General features: G+C 44.7%; 1 protein-coding gene and 1 long non-coding RNA gene across 3 annotated transcripts in view; one reads left to right on the forward strand and one right to left on the reverse strand.

Annotated features, from left to right (window-relative positions):
• Window positions 1–16,127: 16,127 nt before the first annotated feature.
• On the reverse strand, window positions 16,128–22,870 carry LOC141986495 (uncharacterized). 2 transcript variants are annotated; one of them, XR_012639297.1, is made up of 4 exons: window positions 22,824–22,870; window positions 22,010–22,093; window positions 17,812–17,890; window positions 16,128–16,451 (listed from the first exon to the last, which is right to left on the reverse strand). It is a non-coding gene; the product is annotated as an uncharacterized LOC141986495 (long non-coding RNA). The 2 variants fall into 2 exon arrangements; XR_012639298.1 differs by lacking the exon at window positions 22,824–22,870 and adding an exon at window positions 22,493–22,638.
• Window positions 17,782–23,765, forward strand: part of TRIM2 (tripartite motif containing 2) — a 150,883-nt gene continuing 144,899 nt past the window's right edge. Inside the window, exon 1 of the mRNA XM_074951025.1 lies at window positions 17,782–17,799. The gene's annotated coding sequence lies outside the window, so the exon portion shown is untranslated. The remainder of the gene's footprint in view (window positions 17,800–23,765) is intronic.

Genomic DNA, 23,765 nt, shown 5'->3' on the forward strand with positions numbered 1-23,765 from the left:
CTGTAATATTTACTCAGAACATGTTAGTCTACAGGACCTTAGTTTAAAATTTGCTTTAAAAATATTTCATTAGTGAGTTGGTGAAGATTATAAAATCACATCTCTAAAAAATCCTAGCATAGATTTTTAGATGCACAATCATGTTTAGCCTTAAATGCTTGGATCTTCAGACCTATAGTTTTTTAAATAAATCCTTCAAAAGACCACCCTTATCTAAAATACACATTTTAATTTTAATTACTATAGTTAAAAAAAACAACAACCTGCTTTCGAAGTCTTTTTGTCCATCCCATCCCTCTCTCCCTTCACGCTCCCTCCCCTCCTTGAAGAGAGCCCTTAAAGGGACAACATCCCTTTCCTTCCAGATAGCTGGACAAAGAGTTTCCCTTTCTTTACTTCTGACTATCTGATTAACTAGTTTTAAGAGAATCCTCCAGCAAAATCAGTACCTAGTAAGATATAAAATCCTTTGTTATGCCTAAAATCTGTGGAAACATATTTTTTAAAGTTGGTGAAATTTCATAAACACGTCTATTGTTATGAAGCTCTCACAAAGTAAATTAGTGTTCCACCCTAACAGCAGGATCGTCTGGCTATGTTGACTCTCTCCTCAGGCCCTACGCTACCAGCACTCCCTGCTATCTTCAAGACACCACTGACTTCCTGAGGATCTTCCAGAAAACACCCTCCTGGCCACTATGGATGTAGAAGCCCTCTACACCAACATTCCACACAAAGATGGACTACAAGCCATCAGGAACAGTATCCCCGATAATGTCATGGCAAACCTGGTGGCTGAACTTTGTGACTTTGTCCTCACCCATAACTATTTCACATTTGGGGACAAAATATACGTTCAAGTCAGTGGCACTGCTATGGGTACCCACATGGCCCCACAGTATGCTAACATTTTTATGGCTGACTTAGAACAACGCTTCCTCAGCTCTCATCCCCTAATGCCCCTACTCTACTTGTGCTACATTGATGACATCATCATCATCTGGACCCATGGAAGAGAAGCTCTTGAGGAATTCCACCATGATTTCAACAATTTCCATCCCACCATCAACCTCAGCCTAGACCAATCCACACAAGCGGCCCATTTCCTGGACACTATGGTGCTAATAAGCAATGGTCACATAAACACCACCCTATACCGGAAACCTACTGACTGCTAAACTTACCTACATGCCTCCAGCTTCCATCCAGGACACACCACATGATCCATTGTCTACAGCCAAGCTATACGGTACAAGTTGCTCCAACCCTCAGACAGAGACAAACACCTACAAGATCTCTGTCAAGCATTCTTAAAACTACAATACCCACCTGCTGAAGTGAAAAAACAGATTGACAGAGCCAGAAGAGGACCCAGAAGTCATCTACTACAGGACAGGCCCAACAAAGAAAATAACAGAATGCCACTAGCCATCACCTTCAGCCCCCAACTAAAACCTCTCCAGCGCATCATCAAAGATTTACAACCTATCCTGAAAAATGATCCCTCACTCTCTCAGATCTTGGGAGACAGACCAGTCCTTGCTTACAGACAGCCCCCCAACTTGAAGCAAATACTCTCCATCAACCACACACCACACAACAAAAACACTAACCCAGGAACCTATCCTTGCAACAAAGCCTGATGCCAACTCTGTCCACATATTTATTCAAGTGACACCATCATAGGACCTAATCACTTTAGCCACGCCATCAGGGGCTCGTTCACCTGCACATCTACCAATGTGATATATGCCATCATGTGCCAGCAATGCCCCTCTGCCATGTACATTGGCCAAACCGGACAGTGTCTACGCAAAAGAATAAATGGACACAAATCTGACATCAGGAATCATAACATTCAAAAACCGGTAGGAGAACACTTTAAATCTTTTACTGAGTGGCCAGAGAGGTTGAAGGGTGGCAATTTTGCAACAGAAAAGCTTCAAAAACAGACTCCAAGAAGAAACTGCTGAGCTTGAATTAATATGCAAACTAGATACCATTAACTTGGGTTTGAATAGAGACTGGGAGTGGCTGGGTCATTACACATATTGAAGCTATTTCCCTAAGTTAAGTATCCTCACACCTTCTTGTCAACTGTCTAAATGGGCCATCTTCATTATCAGTACAAAAGTTTTTTCTCCTGCTGATAATAGCTCATCTTAACTAATTAGCCTCTTACAGTTTGTATGGCAACTTCCACCTTCTCCGTATGTGTAAATAAATATCTTCTTACTATAAAAAGAAAAGGAGTACTTGTGGCACCTTAGAGACTAACCAATTTATTTGAGCATAAGCTTTCGTGAGCTACAGATCACATGAAGTGAGCTGTAGCTCACGAAAGCTTATGCTCAAATAAATTGGTTAGTCTCTAAGGTGCCACAAGTCCTCCTTTTCTTTTTGCGAATACAGACTAACACGGCTGAAACCTGTTCCCTGTTTGTAAAAGCAATGAACCTGCTTATGAACACATTAAACCTCTCTGACTGATTAATTTCAAATAATGTCTTTGTTTCAGTGAGTTAAATATGTAGTAATCTGGAATGATTACTTTATGAAGGCTTAAGAGTACATTTAAGATATAAAATCAGCTTAGAAATACTGATTAAGAAAATGTAAAACAGAGAAGAGCTGCATCATGTATTCCATAATATTTAATGTTGTATTCAGCAAGACAGCTGACTCGCCTGTACTACAAAGTTTTTTGCAAATAAATCTTTGACAAACTTCAGGGCATATCAAAAAACCTGTGACTGACATTTTTTATTTCCAAATTTAGTGCTTTTAATTAGGTACCTTCTGCATGTCCAGTCTTCACCATCTGGCATGCAGTGGAAAACATGCTTCATTTTCTTTAGAAAGAAATTGCAGAAGAGTGGTTCTTTTTAAAATGTCATTTGCTTCATTTGGGTTCAGGGATTTGGCTGGAACGGGGTGAGCAGGGCGGGAGAGAAGAGGGAGACAGTGGGGAGAGGGCGGGGCTGGGGCAGAATGGGGCGGGGCCCGGGGCAGGGAAGGGGTGTAGTATGGGTGGGGCCACAGGCAGAAGAGGTGGGCTAGGGAGCTAGCCTTCCCCAGTGGGAGCTTCTCCCACACCCATGACAGCAGGTTAGAGCAGGTCAGCTCCCGCACATCCAGCGCCCATGTTGGATCATATTAAAGAAGTTCTGTATTAAAATCACAAATGAGTTTGATTCCCCATAGTTTAAATTCCAGGGTATTACTAATTAAGAGGTCTCTTGGTTTTTGGTACTGTTTCTCTCCCTCTATGTGTGAAACTTGCAAGCTGCTAATTGTGTTAGTACATTCTAAGACAGAGTCTGTTCTCAGAGCAATTCACACAGAGAGAGACTCAAAGCAATACTCTGTAACAACAGAAACAGCACCCAGAGACTCCCTGCCCTTTTGTTGTATTAACAATTGTGATTAAAATAGAGATAGAGGATGTATGTGGATGGATGCTTGGTGTGCATAATAACTGAATGATCAGGGAGGTGCCAGCCTAAGAATCCAGTGTCCATCGGCTGAAGAAGGCGTCAAGTGGAAATAACCAGAGGACCTGTGGAGGGCAGACTGGAATCCACCCAACAGCCTCAAGAATGGGAGAACCAAAGAACAAGATAACATCTAGCAGCACAGAGCCATCAGGAATGTACTATCTGCTGATTGATTCAGCAACAGCATGATGAAGCAATTCCCATAGACTGGCATAGGAAGTCCTATAAAAATGGACTCTAGAAAGTGAGAACTTTGGGGTCTGATTCTGCAAACCAACTTCCAGGAGCATCAGATGAGCGTCTGACAAGGCTCTGCTCCCTCCTCATGTCCAGACCACCTGGCCAGTGGCTTGGCATGAGCAACTCTAAGGCTGGTAACTATGATAACAACCTTGCAGAACCTGTGTGTGTGTGTTGGTATGAATGAATGTGTGAATAAATATGAGATTGAATGGAATGTTTATAGCTATAACTAACTGCTTACTATGATTCTTTCTGTATTCACAATAAATGTGGTATTTTGCCTTTTTCCCTTTAATAAGATCCTGCTGGTTTTTATTTTATTGGTATAACACCCACTTCAGCCTCCTTAGGCAGGGGCTGTATTCACAGAGCCGAATGCACCAGCGCTGCGCATTCTGCGTGAGGGAGAGGGTACGGGGGTCTCTGCGGGGAACTGTGGCTCTCCACCACTGTGAGGTGGGCAGGGCAACTCTGTATCCTTTGCTGCCTCGTCTGTCTTCCACCCCACCCCCTAGGCTGTGAGTCTGGGCTGCCGTTGGGCATAGGGGCACCAGTTTAATAATACTGTGTAGGGCCTCATAAATCCTAAGGACGGCCCTGACTTTGATACCCTGGAAGGGGAAATCTGTAGTGACCTGGCTGGAGGGCCATGCAATGAAGATAGAGAGACCGGGGGGAGAACAACTGAAAGAGGGGGCATCATCAGACTAAGCCACAAGGAGGGACCTCTGAGGTGACTAGAGTACCCTGTTACAGGCAGCGCCACTAAGTTGGAATAACGTGGCAGTTTTTCCATTGCTCTGTATTCTGAATGCCTTTATTCAGTACTCAAGATTGGTTTTACTGTGGCAAAATAATTGTTGGCAAAAGACAATTCTAAACATTTTATTCGGGGAACTGGATACTTTGGCTCTGGCTGGTAAGTAGAGCTGGATGAAAAATTGGTTTCATACAAAGTGGAACAGCTCCAACAAGACAGTTTGAGAGCAACCCCAATTCTCTTCTCCCATCTTCCTCACTAGCTGGTAGCCTGGCGATTTGGACGCTCACCTGGGAAAGGGAAGATCTAAGGTCAAGTCCCTGCTCCAGATTGGGGCTTCTGACCTGGGTCTCCCACATCCCTGCCTGTCCTCTAAAACGTCTGCCCAGATTAAACTAATTGGGTCAAATTCAGAAAAAGGTTTGGGTCAGCAGAGACTGCATTTTCTGGCAATAAGTTGTTCACCTGAACATTTTGGCCCAGTTCTAGTGGTTGGGGGTATATCATCTTTCCCCACAAGGTCACCAGTTCAAACTGAGCTCTATCTGCTAGAGACCGGAAGTTGTACCATTTGAAAGCGGTTGGGTGGCTCACGTAAACTGAGTTGGTGGTTGCAGTCCAATTCTTAGTGGACAGGTGCGTCTAACGCAAAAACCACCATCAACTCATTCCTTTTTGGCACCTGAATGGCCAAAGACGGAATGAGCCTGAAGACTGAACTACCCCCATTCATAGGGGAGCCCCTCCTGATCGGGGTTGAATCAGACAGGCTAGGCAACATGCAGGCCTTGCACTGCTGCTGCTGGTTCTGAGGCTGCAAAGAAGGCTGCTGGCTCCAGGGATGTCAAAGCATTCCCATTCACCACATCTTAATTCTCATTAAAAAAGTGTTGTTTTTTTCAAGGGGATAAAGAAAACCTAAAGATTAAAAAAAATCTACATTATATGTCAAAGGCCTAAAACTACTTTCTCAAATGTGTGGGAGACAAATTTGCTATTCAGTGCCCAATGTTTGTTGTAAAATCCAATGTGACAATCTGGAGCTCTAATAGATATATGTCTGAGGGACTATTGTTGAAAAGGTACCAGTTCCAGTATTAGAGAGATGCTGCATTGCAACATGATTGGAGCAGAGTCTCTGTGATCTCCTGTGGCATGTCCCGTATTTGTTTTAGGTTAGCCATCAATATCTCCAGGGCTGGATTAACTCTCCTGTGGGCCCGAAGCTATTAGATTTTTGTGGGGACCCTGTATAGAAGTCTTTTTCCTCGGAGGGAGTTTGGTGCAGGAGGGGGTGCGAGATGTAGGCTGTGGCTGGGAGGCACTTACCACAGGTGGCTGGCGGCGCAGCAGGGCCCAGGCAGGCTGGCTGCCTGCTTGCCATAGCCCCACGCTGCTCCTGGAAGCGTCTGGCTCCTAGCATGTCTCTGCAGCCTTGGGGGCAGGAGGACAGCATGTTTCAGTGCACTGCCCGTGCCCACAAGTGCTGCCCCTATAGCTCCCATTGGTAGGTTTCTGGCCAATGGGAGCCGTGAGGATGGTGCTGGGGGCAGGGGCAGCATGCAGAGTCGCCTCCCCCCGTGCCAGAGACGTACTAGCAGCCAGCCTTTTCGGGAGCAGTGTGGGGCTATGGCAGGCAGGCAGCCTGCCTGAGTGCCCTGCTGTGCCATGGGACTTTTAGCGGCCCAGAGTTGGAGATCACTGCCTATGATTTATTTTTGCGGGGGCCCCCCTTGAGCTGGGGCCCGGGGCTGCAACCTCTAAAGCCCTGCATTAATCTGGCCCTCAATACCTCTTTCAAAACTAGTAGCTGTTATCTTTTTTTTGTTACAGTGTATGAATGAACTTGACGGTAGTTACTAGACTGGTGGATGTTTAGAAACTTTGGAGGGCAAGTCACAGGAGCCTGTCATTTAACTGGTGATATGCAGAGGCGGCTCTACCAATTTTGCCGCCCCAAGCAGTTGCCGCCGAATTGCCGCCGTGCCCAGAAGAGTGGCGGAGCTGCTGCCCAAAAGCCGCTGCCGCCGAATTGCCACCGCGGGACACGGACTGCCGCCCCATTCTGAATGTCGCCCCAACCACCTGCTTGGAAAGCTGGTGCCTGGAGCCGACCCTGGTGATATGCATAGTAAGTGTTACACTGCTGCACAATTCACCACACTCAGACACAAGGCCATGTATAAACACGACTGCTTTAAAAGTTCTGGACTTTAGAAGGGGTGAATGAAATTGTCAGGTTTTGATGGTAGAATCTCCCCTGGCTTGAGCATAAAGAGCCCCTCTTCTTTTAGCCTGATGAGTAGTGCACTCACTACAGAATCCAGGGACCTCGTTTTCAATTCACTAGAGATTTCCTAGGATTAAACTATCACTAAGAGTACAGCCCTAATTTAGAACACTGCTATTGCTGATGTCACTGTTGGCTGGGTATCAGCAGCAGCGAAGGATACAAATGATCAGCTTTCCCCTCCTCAGAGGACACCAGCATCCCCAGCTAAACCTATTCATTGAGCCAGTATGGATTATCCAGTCAGTCAATGCTGTGGGCTCTTTCCTTCCCTGTGCAGCTCCCATTTAACTCAACGAGAGCTGCATATGGAAATCTGTAGGAAAACTGCTTCTCCCAATCCTCCATCTGTATATCTTTATAAATAAATAGACAATTTATGTATCAGCAGGTAAAATAGATATTTTTAAAATTAGTTATTTGGAATGAGAACTTTATCGAGTATCAAGTAAGAATCCCACTCCCATTTCCCCCCACCCCAAATATTTTTTCATGTTCTCTCTTAAATTCTTTAACACTTTTTTCTTCCCTAAGTATTGTCCTCTTCCTGACTGTCTTTCATCCCCCCCCCACCCTCCATGGTTTTTTGGGAGGCACAAGCTGACATCACTGTTACTTTACCATCCACCTTTGTGCACTGATGAAATGAGCCCAGCTTTATGACGATGGTCTGTTAGCTAACTTGTGCCGTCCTTGTAACACAACAAAAAAAAGTCTGGGGTCAAATTCTGTCCTAGGAAATTGGTGGGGCACCCATTGACTGACTTTCAGTGCTTGCCTTGTTTGCATCAGAGAGTGGGATTTGCCATAAGGTCCTACAGAAACAGTGGTTATTATGATACATGTATTATTTTTGAGACACCATGGTGAATTTAAAAGGTAGATGTCTAGAATTTTGAAAAGCATTCACTGCAAGGCTGGAACAATTGTAGAAGTAGGTGAGTTGTGTCAAAAGAACTCTTGCAGATTGAAAGCTGTGTAATGATACTTCGCATCTATACCTTTTCAGTCAAAGCTCTCCAAGGCCTGGTCTACACTACGAGTTTATGTCAGATTTAGCAGCGTTAAATCCGAATTAACCCTGCACCCGTCCACGCAACGAAGCCATTTTTTCGACATAAAGGGCTCTTAAAACCAATTTCTGTACTCCTTCCCAACGAGGGGATTTGCGCTGAAATCGACATCACCGTTTCGAATTAGGGTTAGTGTGGACGCAATTCGAAGGTATTGGCCTCCGGGAGCTATCCCACAGTGCACCATTGTGACCGCTCTGGACAGCACTCTGAACTTGGATGCACTGGCCAGGTGTACAGGAAAAGCCCCGGGAACTTTTGAATCTCATTTCCTGTTTGGCCAGGCGAGCTCATCAGCACAGGTGACCATGCAGAGCTCATCAGCACAGGTGACCATGCAGTCCCAGAATTGAAAAACAGCTCCAGCATGGACCGAATGGGAGGTACTGGATCTGATCGCTGTATGGGGAGAGGAATCCATGCTATCAGAACTACGTTCCAAAAGGCGAAATGCCAAAACATTTCAAAAAATCTCAGAGGCCATGAGGGACAGAGGCTACATCAGGGACGCAACACAGTGCCGCGTGAAACTTAAGGAGCTCAGACAAGCGTACCAGAAAACCAAAGAATCAAATGGATGCTCAGGAACAGAGCCCCAGACATGCTGCTTCTATGCTGAGCTGCATGCAATTCTAGGGGGGGACCGCCACCACTACCCCACCCCTGTCTGTGGACTCCGATGATGGGGTACTCTCCGCCATGCCTGAGGATTTTGCAGATGGGGAAGATGAGGAGGAGGAGGAGGAGAAGGATGAGCTTGGGGAGAGCACACAGCACATCATTCTCCCCAACAGCCAGGATCTTTTTATCACCCTGACTGAAATACCCTTCCAACCCAATGAAGCCAGAGAAGGGACCTCTGGTGAGTGTACCTTTTTAAATATAATACATGTTATAAAAGCAAGCGTTTTTTAATGATTAAGTAGCCCTGAGGACTTGGGATGCATTCGTGGCCAGTACTGCTACTGGAAAAGTCTGTTAACATGTCTGGGGATGGAGCGGAGATCCTCCAGTGACATCTCCATGAAGCTCTCCTGGAGGTACTCTAAAAGCCCTTGCAGAAGGTTTCTGGGGAGAGCAGCCTTATTCCATCCTCCATGGTAGGACACTTTACCACGTCATGCTAGTAGCAAGTAATCTGGTATCATTGCATGACAAAGCCTGGCAGTGTATGGTCCTGGTGTTTGCTGGCATTCAAGCAACATCCGTCCTTTATCTCTCTGTGTTATCCTTAGGAGAGTGATATCATTCATGGTAACCTGGTTGAAATAGGGGAATTTAATTAAGGGGACATTCAGAGGTGCCTGATCCTACTGGGCTGTTTGCCTGTGGCTGAAAAGAAATCCTCCCCGCAGTTAGCCACACGGTGGAGGGGGTGGGGCATTGGCACTGAGCTGTTCGCGTTTGGCTAGGAGGGATCTTCCCTGATACGAGCTAGGCGGTGTGGGGAGGGGAAAAGCGATCATCCCAGAGAATTGGATGGGGGGAGGGGGTTAGTTTGGTTTCTTCTGCTGCACGTTAACAGGAAAACTGCAGCACTAAATGGCCAACTCAACGGGCTTTGCTTGGTATGGGAAAGGAGGGGGCTGCTGTTATGAAGGTTGCAGAAGCCGAAAGACTATGGCTCACCATGGCCGCCGGCAAGCCAAATTCTGTTGCCCGGCCCTGAGTGTGTGATCTCTAACACCAAAGCCGCAGGCACTCAATATTAGATGCAAAATGTGACCTTGTACCAAAATCACATGCACTATGTAATGTGAATAGTGTTGTTCACCGTGAAAGAGTATAGCCATTGTTCTGTCAAATGTATCTTTTTAAATACTTCACTCCCTTTTTTTCCTCCAGCAGCTGCAAATGTTTCAAGCCTCCCTCCTCCATCCCAAAGGCTATCTCAGATAAGGCGGCAAAAAAAATGCATGCTCGATGAAATGTTCTCTGAGTTCATGCAGTCATCCGGCACTGACAGAGCTGTGTGGAGGGACACAATAGCAGAGCACAGGACAGTGGCCGATGAATGTGAGGAGAGGTGGTGGCAGGAAGATCAGAGGAGGCAACACTGGGGCTACTGTGGGATCAAATGGACGTGCTCCGGAGTCTGGTGGAGGTTCATGAATGGTAGCAGGATCACAGACTGCCGCTGCAGCCCCTGCTTAACCACTCTCCCTCCTCCCCAAGTTCCATAGCCACCTCACCCAGATCCCCAAGAGTGCGGGGGGAGAGGCTCCGGGCACCCAACCACTCCACCCCAGTGGACAGCCCAAGCAACAGAAGGCTGTCATTCAACAAGTTTTAAAGTGGCCCTTTCCTTTCCTCCTACCCTCCTCCCACATCCCACCCAGGCTACCTTGTGAGTTATCTCCCTATTTTTATAATCAATTAATAAAGAATACGTGTTTTTTAAATGATAGTGACTTTATTTCCTTTGCAAGCAAGCTGCGATCGAAGCGGGGAGGGCAGGTGGCTTACAGGGAATTTAGAGGCAAACAAGGGGGGTGGGTTTTCATCAAGGAGAAACAAACAGAAGTGTCACACGGTACCCTGGCCAGTCATGAAACTGGTTTTCAAAGCTTCTCTGATGTGCAGTGCTTCCTGCTGTGCTCTTCTAACCACCCTGGTGTCTGGCTGCGCGTATTCAGCGGCCAGACAATTTGCATCAACCTCCCACCCCACCATAAACGTCTCCCCTTACTCTCACAGAGATTGTGGAGCACACAGCAAGCAGCAATAACAATGGGAATATTGGTTTCGCTGAGGTCTGAGTGAGTCAGTAAACTGCACCAGCGACCCTTTAAACATCCAAATGCACACTCTACCACCATTCTGCACTTGCTCAGCCTATAGTTGAACAGCTCCTTACTACTGTCCAGGGTGCCTGTGAATGGCTTCATGAGCCAGGGCATTAAGGGGTAGGCTGGGTCCCCAAGGATAACTATAGGCATTTCAACATCCCCAACGGTTATTTTCTGGTCTGGGAAGTAAATCCCTTCCTGCAGCCATTTAAACAGACTAGAGTTTCTGAAGACGTGAGCGTCATGAACCTTTCCCGGCCATCCCACGTTGATGTTGGTGAAACATCCCTTGTGATCCACCAGTGCTTGCAGCACCATTGAAAAGTACCCCTTGCGGTTTATGTACTGGCTGCCCTGGTGGTCTGGTCCCAAGATAGGGATATGCGTTCCGTCTATAGCCCCATCACAGTTAGGGAATCCCATTGCAGCAAAGCCATCCACTATGACCTGCACATTTCCCAGAGTCACTACCCTTGATAGCAGCAGCTCAGTGATCGCGTTGGCTACTTGCATCACAGCAGCCCTCACAGTGGATTTGCCCACTCCAAATTGATTCTCGACTGACCGGTAGCTGTCTGGCTTTGCAAGCTTCCACAGGGCTATTGCCACTCGCTTGTGAACTGTGGGGGCTGCTCTCATCTTGGTATTCTTGTGCTTCAGGGCAGGGGAAAGCAAGTCACAAAGTTCCATGAAAGTGCCCTTACGCATGCGAAAGTTTCGGAGCCACTGGGAATCATCCCAGACCCGCAACACTACGCAGTCCCACCAGTCTGTGTTTGTTTCCCAGGCCCAGAATCGGTGTTCCACGGCATGAGCCTGCCCTATTAACACAATGATCTCCAAATTGGGGGTGGGGAGGGGGGAACGCGGTTTTAGAGAAAAGTGTGTTCATGTCCTCATCACCATGCTACCGTTGCCTCCACGCCTGGTTTTTCGGGCGCTGGTTCTGCATGAACTACAGGATAATGCGCGAGGTGTTTACAATGGTCATAACTGCTGTGGTGAGCTGAACGGCCTCCATGCTTGCTGTGCTATGGTGTCTGCTCCTGCTCGGGCAATCCAGGGAAAAAGGCGTGAAACAATCGTTTTCCATTGCTCTGATGGAGGGAGGGGCAACCGGCAACATGGCTTACAGGGTTGGTGTACAGGGAATTAAAATCAACAAAGGGGGTGGCTTTGCGAGAAACAGAATGGCCCCCTCAAAGATAGAACTCAAAACTGGGTTTAGCAGGCCATTGATTTCATGGAGGGAGGGAGGAGAAAATGAATACAGAACAGATCTGGTCTATTTCTTGTTTTGATCCACTTCATCTATCTTTATACATCTTGCTGGCAGCAGACTGTGCAATACGACTGCTAGCCATCATCATCTCCTGGGTGCTCGGCAGAAGACGGTGCAGTATGACTGCTGGCCATCGTTGTCTCCTGGCTGCTGATTAAAAGATGGTGCAGTATGACTGCCGTAGGTTTGAATCACCATGAGACAAAACTTAAAAGGGTAATGACCTGGCTGAGTCACTCCCATGTTTGTCCAGGCGCCCCTGACCTCATCGAGGTCGGTTAAAAGAGCACCCTGGAATACGTCAATGACGGCTACCAGTCATACTGCACTGTCTGCTGCCAAAAGCTACTGCTGTGTAGCAATGCAGTACCGCGTCTGCCAGCACCCAGGAGACATACAGTGATGGTTAGCTGAGCAGGCTCCATGTTTGCCGTGGTATGGCGTCTGCACGGGTAACCCAAGAAAAAAGATGCAAAATGATTGTCTGCTGTTGCTTTCACGGAGGAAGGGAGGGAAGGGGGGCCTGATGATATGTACATAGACCTACCCACGACAATGTTTTAGCCCCATCAGGCATTGGGATTTCTACCCAGAATTCCAATGGGTGGCGGAGACTTCAGGAACTGTGGGATAGCTACCCACAGTGCAACGCTCCGGAAGTCAATGGTTGCCTCGGTACTGTGGATGCACTCCGCCGAGTACATGCACTTAGAGCATTTGTGTGGGGGGACACACAATCAACTGTATAAAAACACTTTCTACAAAACCGACTTCTATAAATTCGACCTAATTTCGTAGTGTAGACAAGGCCTAAGTGTGTTACTAATGTTAGTGAATTAGTAATAGCTCCTAATACTTTGTGAGATAGGTGTTATCATCCCTGTGCTACAGATGGAAAAACTGGGGCATAGAGAGATCAGATGAGTTACTGTTGTTGTTTATATAGTGCCATAGATGTGCATAACGGTTTAAGGATGAAGATTGGGTCCTGCCTTGCCTAGCTTGTAGTCAAAGTTAGACAAAGGGCAGCAGTTGCTGGCAGACCAAACAGGAAAAGGGGCTATGAGAAGATAAGAGTTACTAATAGACAATGAGAAATACTTTTTACTGCATTGCCTAAGGACACCCGCCCAGTAAGATGGGAATGGCGAGTGAAGGAGCCCTGCCTCCCCGGTCTCACACATGCCCTAAGCATACGAAGCTATGCTCTCTTCTTGTAATGTGTATATATCCCCTCCCTGCCTGGCATATGGGCTAACTCACTTCATTCACATTTGCATTAGAGCTAGGATAAATACATCAGCCTCTGCTAAAGATCTTATTTCTGAAGATCTTATCTTAGACTGATATTCCTGATTTTTATGGTGGTGTAATCAACTAGACTCAGGTTTCAGAGTGGTAGCCATGTTAGTCTGTATCAGCAAAAAGAACGAGGAGTACTTGTGGCACCTTAGAGACTAACAAATGTATCTGAGCATAAGCTTTCATGGGCTAAAACCCACTTCATCAGATGCATGCAGTGGAAAATACAGTAGGAAGATATATACATACACACACACACACACAAAGAACATGGAAAAAATGGGTGTTGCCATACACACTATAATGAGAGTGATCAATTAAGGTGAGCTATTATCAGCAGGAGGAAAAAACCTTTTGTAGTGACTGAGGCTCATAGCTTACTCACTGGAAGATTTAAGTGGCAAAAGAACTGAAAACAAATCACTTTTTTTCATGAGGAGCCAGTGAAAATAAAACATGTTTCACCAGATGACTAATATAAATCCTAGCTGGTCAATCAATTGAGCTGACCAATAACCTTTGGCCAGGTTTCTTTCTTCTGTTTCTAGCCCTAGAACAAAGAACAGAGTTTTATTTGTGGAAAAGCCACTTTGCAAGAAAACAAACTAGCAGATCTGTTCAGGAATTTCTCCTGAAACTTTGTCTGTGACTGCACGGAGGAAACGATAATTGATGAGACACCATGAAGATGTCTACAGAGCTGTTAATGTCTGTTGCCTGCTAAATCCTGAAGCTCCATGATTTTAGTGAGGCATGAAGCTGATGGGTCAGTTGGGGGATAACCTTCTCAATTTATTTTCTTGTCAAGTTGGTTTCAGACCTGGAGTGTAACCTGATGATTAGCTAGTTGCAACTCTCGGGTTGCATGGCCTTCAAAACAATGGGCTGATCTGTTTCTCTAAATTTGACTCTTACTAAATTAGAAACACTTGACTCTTACTGCATTAGGGTCCTCGACTGGTCAAAAACAGTTTTGTAGGTTGGCTGGAGATAGAGGCAAAATCATCAAAGCTAATAGTTCTGGCATTCTCCCTTAATAGCTCTTGAGCGTTGGCAGAGAGGTGGCTGTCTAGGGAGATTCTTTTCCTTCCTGCCTGTTGTTCCGGCCAGCCCCTTATTGTTCTTTTAAACTTTAAAAATGTGCTTCTGCTGTTGGGGTGTGAGGGGACGAAAAAGCAGCAGAATGAATCATCATAATGTTCATATGCCTTGCGTGATAATCCTGTAATCATATTCCCATGGGTGGACTGCTGAGCCTGTACAGAGCTGAAGTCAATGGGGGTTTGCATGGGCACAAGAATATTTATGCATGGCTCTGATTTCAGGATCGTGGCCTTGCTGAGTAACCCTCTGATCTTATCATTTTTACCCTTGTTCTCCCCCTCACACCTGCCTGTTTTTGTTTTTGTTTATTGTCTGTCTTGTGTAATGTCAAATTTAGATCGTTTGGCTTATGGAATGTGCCTTTAATTGTTTTTGGGAAGTACATAACTAATAATTATTTCCTGAACCCAAAAATTTAACTGACAATTCAACTAGATAAATGCTCCTGGTGTGAAGAAATTATTAAAATATAATAGATCTTATTCCAAACAGGATGTTGACTTAGACCAAATGCGGATGGATCTCCTTTGGGAAGATATGAAGGTGTTACTTATACTTGGAAAGTATTCTGAATTGGTTGTGAGCCAGAGGCTTTTGTAATCAACTTTAAGGCAAAGTCCCTTACCTCGTTTCTTTTAAAATTCTTTTATAAAAGATGAGCAAATAAATGTTAAGATTATTTAAATTTTAAGAATATGCTACATGGGCTCATACAGAGGGTGGGCAACGGGGGGAGGGTTGAATAGGGGCAGGGGTTTGGGGGGCAGTCAGGAAGGAGGGGGGGTTGGATGGGGTGGTTGGGGCAGGGCCAGCTCCAAGCACCAGCTTTCCAAGCAGGTGCTTGGGGCGGCATTCAGAATGGGGCAGCAGTCCGTGTCCCCGTGGTGGCAATTTGGTGGCAGCTCTGCCACTCTCCCCGGAGCAGCTTTTGGGCGGCAGCCCTGCCGCTCTTCCGGGTGCGGCGGCAATTCGGCGGTGACTGCTTGGGGCGGCAAAATTGGTAGAGCAGCCCCTGGGTGGGGGGCAGTCAGGGGCAGGGGTTCTGGGGGCCGTCAGGGGACAGGGAGCTGGGTGTGTGTGGATGGGGCTGGGGTCCTGGGGGACCCTTCAGGGAACGGGGGGTTGGATGGGGCAGGAGTCCCAGGGGTGGGGGGCTGTCAGGGGGCAAGAAGCAAGGGGGGGCAGATAGGGGGCAGGGGCACAGCCTGGCACAGCCTCCCCTAACCGGCCCTCAATACAATTTCTGAAACCTGATGTGGCCTTCAGGCCAAAAAGTTTGCCTGCCCCTGACCTAGAATCAACATCATAGGCTTAAATTTAGCCTTGAGTCTAGCCAGACCTATTGGGTCAACACTTGACCATGTGTCATTTTCAGATCTTTCCCTTGGCCTGAATAACTGAAGTTTTGGAATGATTTCTGCTCATTCAGGCATACAACCAGGAAATCCTTAAGCAGTTCACTCATTATTTTCAGTGATATGGGCTTTCTGTCTTTAAACTCTGATTTTTATATTTTTTTTCTGTTCTTGGCATCTGTGAGGAATCCATGACAGCTGATCTTTGTTCTGACACTTATCTTCATGAGGATAGTGAGCAGTGATAACTCAAGAGCAGTAGAATCATAAATGTTATGTTCCCATCTCCCTGTCTTACAAGTGAAGACAAACGTTACTTCATAGATCAACACATCCGTTTTTCAGGAAGTATAAGCCTGTTTTAAATTACAGCTATAGCAAATATAGAATTGTGATTGTGTGGGAGCAGAAGGTTCCTACAGATCTAGTTAAGTCTATTCAGTACAGTGTTTGAAACAATTATAATAACCTGATCAGAACTGACCTTTCAATGCTGCTATCCCGGTGCAATGTATGATTAGATTGTAAGCGTTTCAGGGAAGAGACTGTGTCTTGCTGTGTGTGAACAGAATATAACACAATTGGGCTCCAGTCCTCACCAGGCCCTTTCAGCATTACTGCAAAATAACTGATAAATAATAATCCATGAAATGCAGTTTAGTTGACTTTTTTTTGCAGAGCAATGTATGGACTAGGATTTGGGAGATATGCTGAGCATGGCTGGTTTACTCTTGTGTTTTCTTGCTGCTTGCTTACCTGTAATAAGAACAGGATTTAGTCTTACCATTGAGATAAATAGTGTTAGAGCTAGAAAAACTACACACGGAAATGCCTAGAGAGAGAGGAAAACATGGAATATGTATTGTGACGGAGTCCGACCAGAAGGATATAAGAGAGTGGTCCTTTTGAGCACTGGGATGTGGGCGAGCACTAGCTCGCCCACTGCTAAAAGCCCCTCCCCCAGCCTAGGGAAGGGCTACTAAACCCGGAACCCAACTGAGTGCGGGGGACAACAAATGCAATAACAGAAAGGCGTGGGGGTCAAAAGGCCAAAACTAGGGAACCTGAAGGGGACACCAAGCAGAGAACCCCGGACAGTGCCCATTGCTCCTCGAAGACGTCAAGAGAGCCGGCAGCCGCTGCCCAGGGGAACTCTACCTGGATGTGTGAACAGATAAAGGAGCGAAAAACAGCCTCACAGTCGCAGGCTGCCCCCCTGCCAACCTCTTCTCCCTGGTGTTACGAATGGCCACCTTGGCCGTGGCTAGGAGGAGATTGACGAGGTGGTCCCGCGACTTTGTGGGGCTTCGAATCGGGTGTGCATAAATAAACAAGTGCAGGGAAAAGTGCAGCCAGAACCTCAATAAGAGGTTCTGGAGGAGCCGGAAAAGGGGCTGCAGCCTGGCGCACTGAAGATATGCGTGCGCCAGGGTCTCCCTCGCACCACCAAAGGGACAGGCTTCAGGGACAGAGGTGAACTGCTCCAAGTACACGCCCATGCTCGTGGCTCTATGGAGGAGCCGCCAGCCGATATCCCCGGTGGGCCGCGGGACTAAGATGGAATATAAACTGTTCCACCGGGTTTCCCCACCCCTCCAATTGGCAGAAACCTCTTTCATTTGTATTTGTGAGTGAAATGGTTAATCAGTTTTGTACTGTCTTCTGTTCCACCCAGATTGTATTATTGCTGGATTAGCAATTGCCTACCCAAATGCTAATAATATCTGTTCTCACTCTTTCTTCCTAAGATTACCCCTAAATCCTATCAAGGCCTTTAGCCTTGCTTGGCATTAGCACCCTAATGACCTACAGCCAAAGCCGGTAGTTGGTGAATAGACAAATTCTCTTTGACATGTTGGAAGAACACAGTGTGCCTTAACAAGATCCATCGTTTCTCATGATGGTTCTTTATTCTCACAATAACGCCTCTGTCTGGAAATAAACACACAAAGTCGAGCAATCTACATTGACGCTAAACAGAAGGGAGGCTGAGAGTTTGTCACAATGTATCAGTCAGGTCTGTGCTGTGGGTCTGCCAGCACCATGGGAGTGCTGCAAGACTGAAAAAGGTACAAGAGCTGAACCCAAAGAAAATGAGGACAAGGTAGGTACTTACCGATCTTTTCATTCTGTTTAATGGGTCATATCAGATATTTTACGTCTTGTCAAAAACTGGCTCCGCACTCCTGTTAAAACTGCATGTTGGAAAGCAAAAAATAACTCAAGCAGGCAGTTTGTAAAAATGAGCTTTGATGAGGCAATTTACACTTTGCACGTTTTCTCTATCTGTAGGTGCTTTACTCGTATTCAAGGAAGGGTGGATCTAGAATAGTTAAACCTTTTTAATGTGGAAGGTGGTTTAGCACAGGGTGATATTTACATGAAATATTAAAATGTGTTCCTTCTGTTTTGTAATGACCACCCTGCAAATGGGTGGTATAACAAGGAACCTTTACACTCTGTTTTAAATATTGTATATCTGTTTTTTCACTGTATTATGTATTCACTTATCATTTGTTTTGATTTATACATCAACATGTATAATTTGTATACAATATGTACAGAAAAGTCTCTTGTGCTTTATGCTCATTTGCCACAATAGAAAAATGGCTTTTTCAGTGCATATAATCTTTAAAGGAATGGATTAAAAGCATGTAAGGTTTATATTTATAAAAAGCCTTTGGAAAATAATGCATAGTTTGATAGTTTCACCATACATTGCAATGGCTAGCCCACACTAATCTTTCTGATGTGTATTTTATGTACAACCCTACAAATGGTCTTTCTAATCCTATTGTTAGACTCTTAAGGGATGGTCCAGAGACTTTAAATCTGTTTAGCACACAGACAAAGATAACAGGATATAACCTGAAAGACCTTGAAAGATAGAAACTCTAAGCATTTAGACTTAATCCAAAATATATAACTATTAGTTCAGTGATGCGTGGATGTGCAGTGAAATTGTGCACGGTCTGAAAGTCAATGAATGTGAAAAACACAGTAAAGCCCTGATACTGCTGTCTGCAACCAGCACCACAATATTTAGGCATTATTTAACTGTTAGAACAAGGGACTGGGCTTCACAAGACCAGGATCCTCTACCCAGGGTTAGATGAAAGCATAGGTACTGTGGGCCCATGCCTCGGGTCCCAGTTCCTGGAATCACATGATAAAATCATAATCTGAGCTTTCATCTAAAAGCTTCTACCCTTTTATGTTGTGAACAAAAGTGGGCAGTGTGGAAAGGGGGAGGCTTAGCCTGTCTAAAGGGGAATGGTGCTGAACCACCCATCAGCCCAGCCGGCAGCACTTGTGTGGATGGCCCTGGATGCTGTTACTCAAAGGAGGGAGGGGCACATGGCAGTGAGGTCACAGGGGACCTCATTAATCCAGCTCCAACTCTCATTCTGATTCGCTGTGTGAGTGTGGGCAAGTCATTTTAACCTATCTGGGCCTCAATTCCTCCTCTGTGAAATGAGGTTAATAAAGGTGGGTAAATGTTATAAAGCCTTTGGAGACTGTCAGATGAAATGCAGTGTAAGCAGAAAATATTATTACATTAAAGCTGGTTGGAAAGTGATAAGTATTTTGCACAAAAAATGTCAAAAGATGGAAAGATTTTTGTTTTCACCCCCAAAAAAACCCAACAAATTATTCAGTTTTCAGATTACTTTTGGTTTTTCAAAAGCTTAATTTAAAAAAAAAACAAAAACAAAACAAACAAACAAACAAACAAAAACCAGCGAAGAAACTAAAGTATTTGTTTTTTTGAAAACAGGCCACATTTCATCTGTTTTTGAACTAAATGTTTTGACAAGTTCCATTGCATGTATTGACATTTTTAAACAGAAAAATGCAGGCACTGTATTAAAACCTGAATTTTACCCCATTTTTATAGTCAAGGTCCATGTGACATGAGGACGGATGGTTCAGTGATTAGGGCGTTCATGTAGAATTTAGGGGATTGGGATTCAATTTCCTGCTTCCCCATAGACTTCGTGTAGGACCATGGACAAGTCACTGAGCCTCTCTGTGCCTCCCTTCCCTATCCATAAAATGGAGATAATAGCATATTCCTACCTCATGGGGGTTTGCGAGGATAAATACTGTGACATTTCACTCCATATTCTTTATGAAAATATGCTTATAATATGAATATGACATAACTGAGATATACTTTATGCAAGATGGCTCACGTACGGTATCATTGGAAAGGTTATGATTTACTGAATGTGATTATCCAATTTGTATGCCTGTATCATTTCTGTATCTGAAGTTAGGAATATTAACTATGTATCTGTATTTCAAATGTGTTACTTTGGGTGTCAGCCCCAACGAGCTCTTCAGGTGCAACAATGGAAAAGCCAGACAGGGCTAATGGGCCATTAGCAGAGACCATGGACTGTGAAAGGGCTTAGTCTTCCTGTGGATGCTGGAGACAGCCTATGAGCAATGGCTGCCACAGCCCTGCAGAGACATGGGTCTGAGTCACCTGGTGCTGGATACCTCTCCTCCCCTTTTGGAATGCCAGTGGTTTTCCACTAGAAGACAAAGGGTTCCTGCCTTACACAAGAGCTATATAAGGCAGGGGAGTGACATCATCATGGTCCTCCTCTGCCTTTCCACCCTAAGAGACACTGAAAAAGAGCTGGAAGCAAGAACTGAATGGGGGGTGGGGGTGGGGAGAAGGATTGAGCCCAAGCTGGAAGGGTGTCCAGCTTGTGAGTAATACTAACTGAGGTTTCAAGCTGGAGACTAGCGTATCTGCCTTTCAAGACTTTCTGTAATCTGCTTGCAACAATATCTAGGTTGAGAAATTACTATTTGTAACCAATTCCTTAAGTGAAACAAGCTTAGTTTGCATGTTTGGTTTTATTTGCTTAGTAATCTGCTTTGTTCTGTTTGCTACCCCTTTAAGCACTTAAAATCTGCCTTTTATAGTTAATAAAATTTGTTTTGTTTCTTCTTAAACCCTGTTTCTGTAACTTCAAACTGCGAGGTGGGTGGAGAAGTTGTGCATATCTTCCTCCACATTGAGGGAAGAGGTGGGTTTCACAATATACCTTTGGGTCTGCACTCCAAGGGAGGTGGACATCTGAGTGCTGGGACAAATCCCTTAAGGTGAGCCGCCCCAGAACTGATCTCAGTGTCTGTTTTGGTCTGCAGCTGCGTGTGGCCCTGCCTGCGTGTTTGCTGGAGGAGGTTTAATGGCCTGGCTCAGCAAGACAGGTAAAAAGGGTCCCAGGCTGGCATAACAGGTGGACTCAGTGGTCTCTCAACTTGTCAGGTAGCATCCCAAGGGGCCCAACCTGTCATACAAACACATTAAAGACTGTGAGGTGCTCAAGGTCATAGTGATGGGCCCATATAAGTACTTTAGAATAGAAGTGCAAGGCTTTCAACAGGCCATCACCCTGAGGAAGGAGACTCATGATCAAAGAAGACCAAAAATGTAATACTTCATTACTGCTCTTCAACACCATAGGGTAATATAATGTGGCCATCAGAAAAGTGCAGCTCCACAAAACCTCACACTTTAAATGTTAGTATATTTATCGGCTGAAGGAACATGCAGGCATTTCTCCTCGTACTAAAGATGCAGCATGTGGCCCATTAAATCCTTGCATGCTTTGTTCAGAACAAGGCCCATAAACATGTGAAACTCAACTCTTGCTTTTAAAGAAACCCGCAATGCAAAACCTCAAACCTAAGTTAATTACACAAGTTTGTGTTAATGCTTGTTCTAACCTGGATCTGAAAGCAGTTGGCCAAGGTAAAAATGGGTACACATGAAAATGACCCCACAGAGTGTACACACCTGTTCACATACAAATGGGCAAGGGAAAATATCTGTATTTATCTCAGGTAAAATAGACGCTTTCTTAAAAACAGACTGCTTTTAAAATTATTTGGGGACTACCACTATAGGGTAGGTCACTTCTCCTAGTACTTTAGATTCTCAACTGCTAAACTGTACATGCTCACATATGAGGCTCCCCAGCACTATTTAATTTAGTTCTGTTTCCAGGCTAATGAGCTTCAGAAGTCTTTCTTTTAAGGTTTTCTGTAGTGTCCATTACTGTAGGTATCATAAGTGCTTCCCAGTTAGATTTGATCTGCCTAGTGAGATCCCTAATGGACTTCAAGGAGTCTTCTGCTAATCCCCCTCACCTGGCTGAAAAACTTCAGCTCCAAAAACCTCTGAAAATCAATCTGGATCCAAACTTAATGACTCAAAGCCACTGTAGTTTAGATCTCCCTAGGTGCTGGGATCCCAGCAGAACAGTCTCATACATAGTAACACTTTTTCAGACCTTTAGCAGTTGAGACTGAAGCTCCCAGTCCTTAATGCAGATAAGCTCTTCTCATCAGGGAGTGGTGGTGACGTCCACTTCCTCCTGAGAATCACAGCAAAATGTGAAGGAATGAGTACTCCTCAGTAATCTACACAGCATATGGGCACTAGAAGGGATTCTGCAGGCTGATTGCCACCCTACTGATAGGAGCAGGGGAAGCTTGATTGGCCAGGTCCTATGGAAGTGTTGTGAGGGTCTGGAAGGAAAGCGTGAAAAAGAAACACAAAGGAACATGTTAGAGGAAGGAGGGACTGGAGGAACATGCAGAGAGGAGGACAGATGGTTGGAGGGAGAATGAAGGAAGAAGCAGGGAAGGTACTTGAGGGAAGTATTTACAGAGAAGGGACAGACTTGGCTAAAGGAAAAATAAGAAAGCTAGAGTGAGGAAATAAAAAATACAGGGATAAAACAAATGAACATGAGAGAAAGAGAGTGACTTACTCCAAAAGGAAAAATGAGCTGCTAAAGAGAAAAAGGTCTTCTCAGCATGACAGAAGGATGAAAAAATAAAACTATAAATTACTCAACATTAGAAAAGGTCTGAAGGAAAACACAGATCCTGAAAAAAAAGCAGAGAAAGAAAGAGAGCGAGCGTACTACAGAAGGAAAGAAAAAGTGAACTTCAAATCAAAATACAAAACATACCTAAGTTAATTTTTAACATTGGTTAATGGAAAGTTTGCTGCTCAGATGTTATGATAAAATATATACTTTTTTTCATGAGAAGTAAATTCACTGAGACAATGATTTATTGATAATAGTTTGCACTTACAGAGCCCACTTCTTCCTTCTTATCAGTGCAAATAATTACGTAAGGAGGAGGGCAATGATTAATCGAGTCCCTAGAGTCTGCCATCCAAAGTCCATAATTATTAAACTTTCTGCCTACATGTAAGGGTTTAACTGTAAAGCATAGACAAAAACCTTTGTAATGATTTTTAACTTTTTTTAAGCATAGCATTTAATTTTTCCCACCCTTACTTATTGCTACAACATAAAGTGCCCGCTGGGAAATCATGGGAAAAACCATGGGATGGAGGAGAGTAACCCCTAAGGGAAAAGATGTCTTAAATTAAACTGAACTCCTCAGATAGATGATAGATAGTTTGTCCCATCCAACCGTTAATGGCCAATAAGAAGAGCACAAGGAGATATAAATGCCCGTCCTACTCTCCACATAGAGTGTGTCTATACATGCAAATTCACCAGCATTTCTGTAATGGCTTTCTTCATCTCTAGTTATAGGCCACACTTTTTTCCAGTACACAGATTTATTTCCCTTTCATTTCAAAGATCAGTTGCTTTACTCAGCTATCTGAGGTGCTTCAGACTAAGAGATTCTCATAGATTAGTTTCTATGAAGCTTAAACCTCTTAGTGTAATTGCTTCTAAAAATACCTTCTTGAAACTAGAGTTGAAGTATAATTTAATAGAGCTTTTTTAAAAAGTCCAGAGGGAAAGCTGCAGTCCTGTACTTCATAAATACTGTAAGATGTGATTGTTTGCCTCCTTAAAGTATTTTCTTCTTTTGGTATTTTTATCCCAGACTCCGTAATGCATCTCTGTAATTTATGCAAAGCAGCTTAATTATTGGCCAAGGAAGAACTACATGCCTGCTATTTTGTATAACAGTTTGTAAAGGGTATGTTAATTTTTTTTTTGTATAGCTGCACACAGTTTTCATCCCAGTTCTCTGAAGCAGAAAATCCTGTCT

This window comes from Natator depressus, chromosome 4 (assembly GCF_965152275.1).
Source record: "Natator depressus isolate rNatDep1 chromosome 4, rNatDep2.hap1, whole genome shotgun sequence".
Lineage (NCBI taxonomy): Eukaryota > Metazoa > Chordata > Testudines > Cheloniidae > Natator > Natator depressus.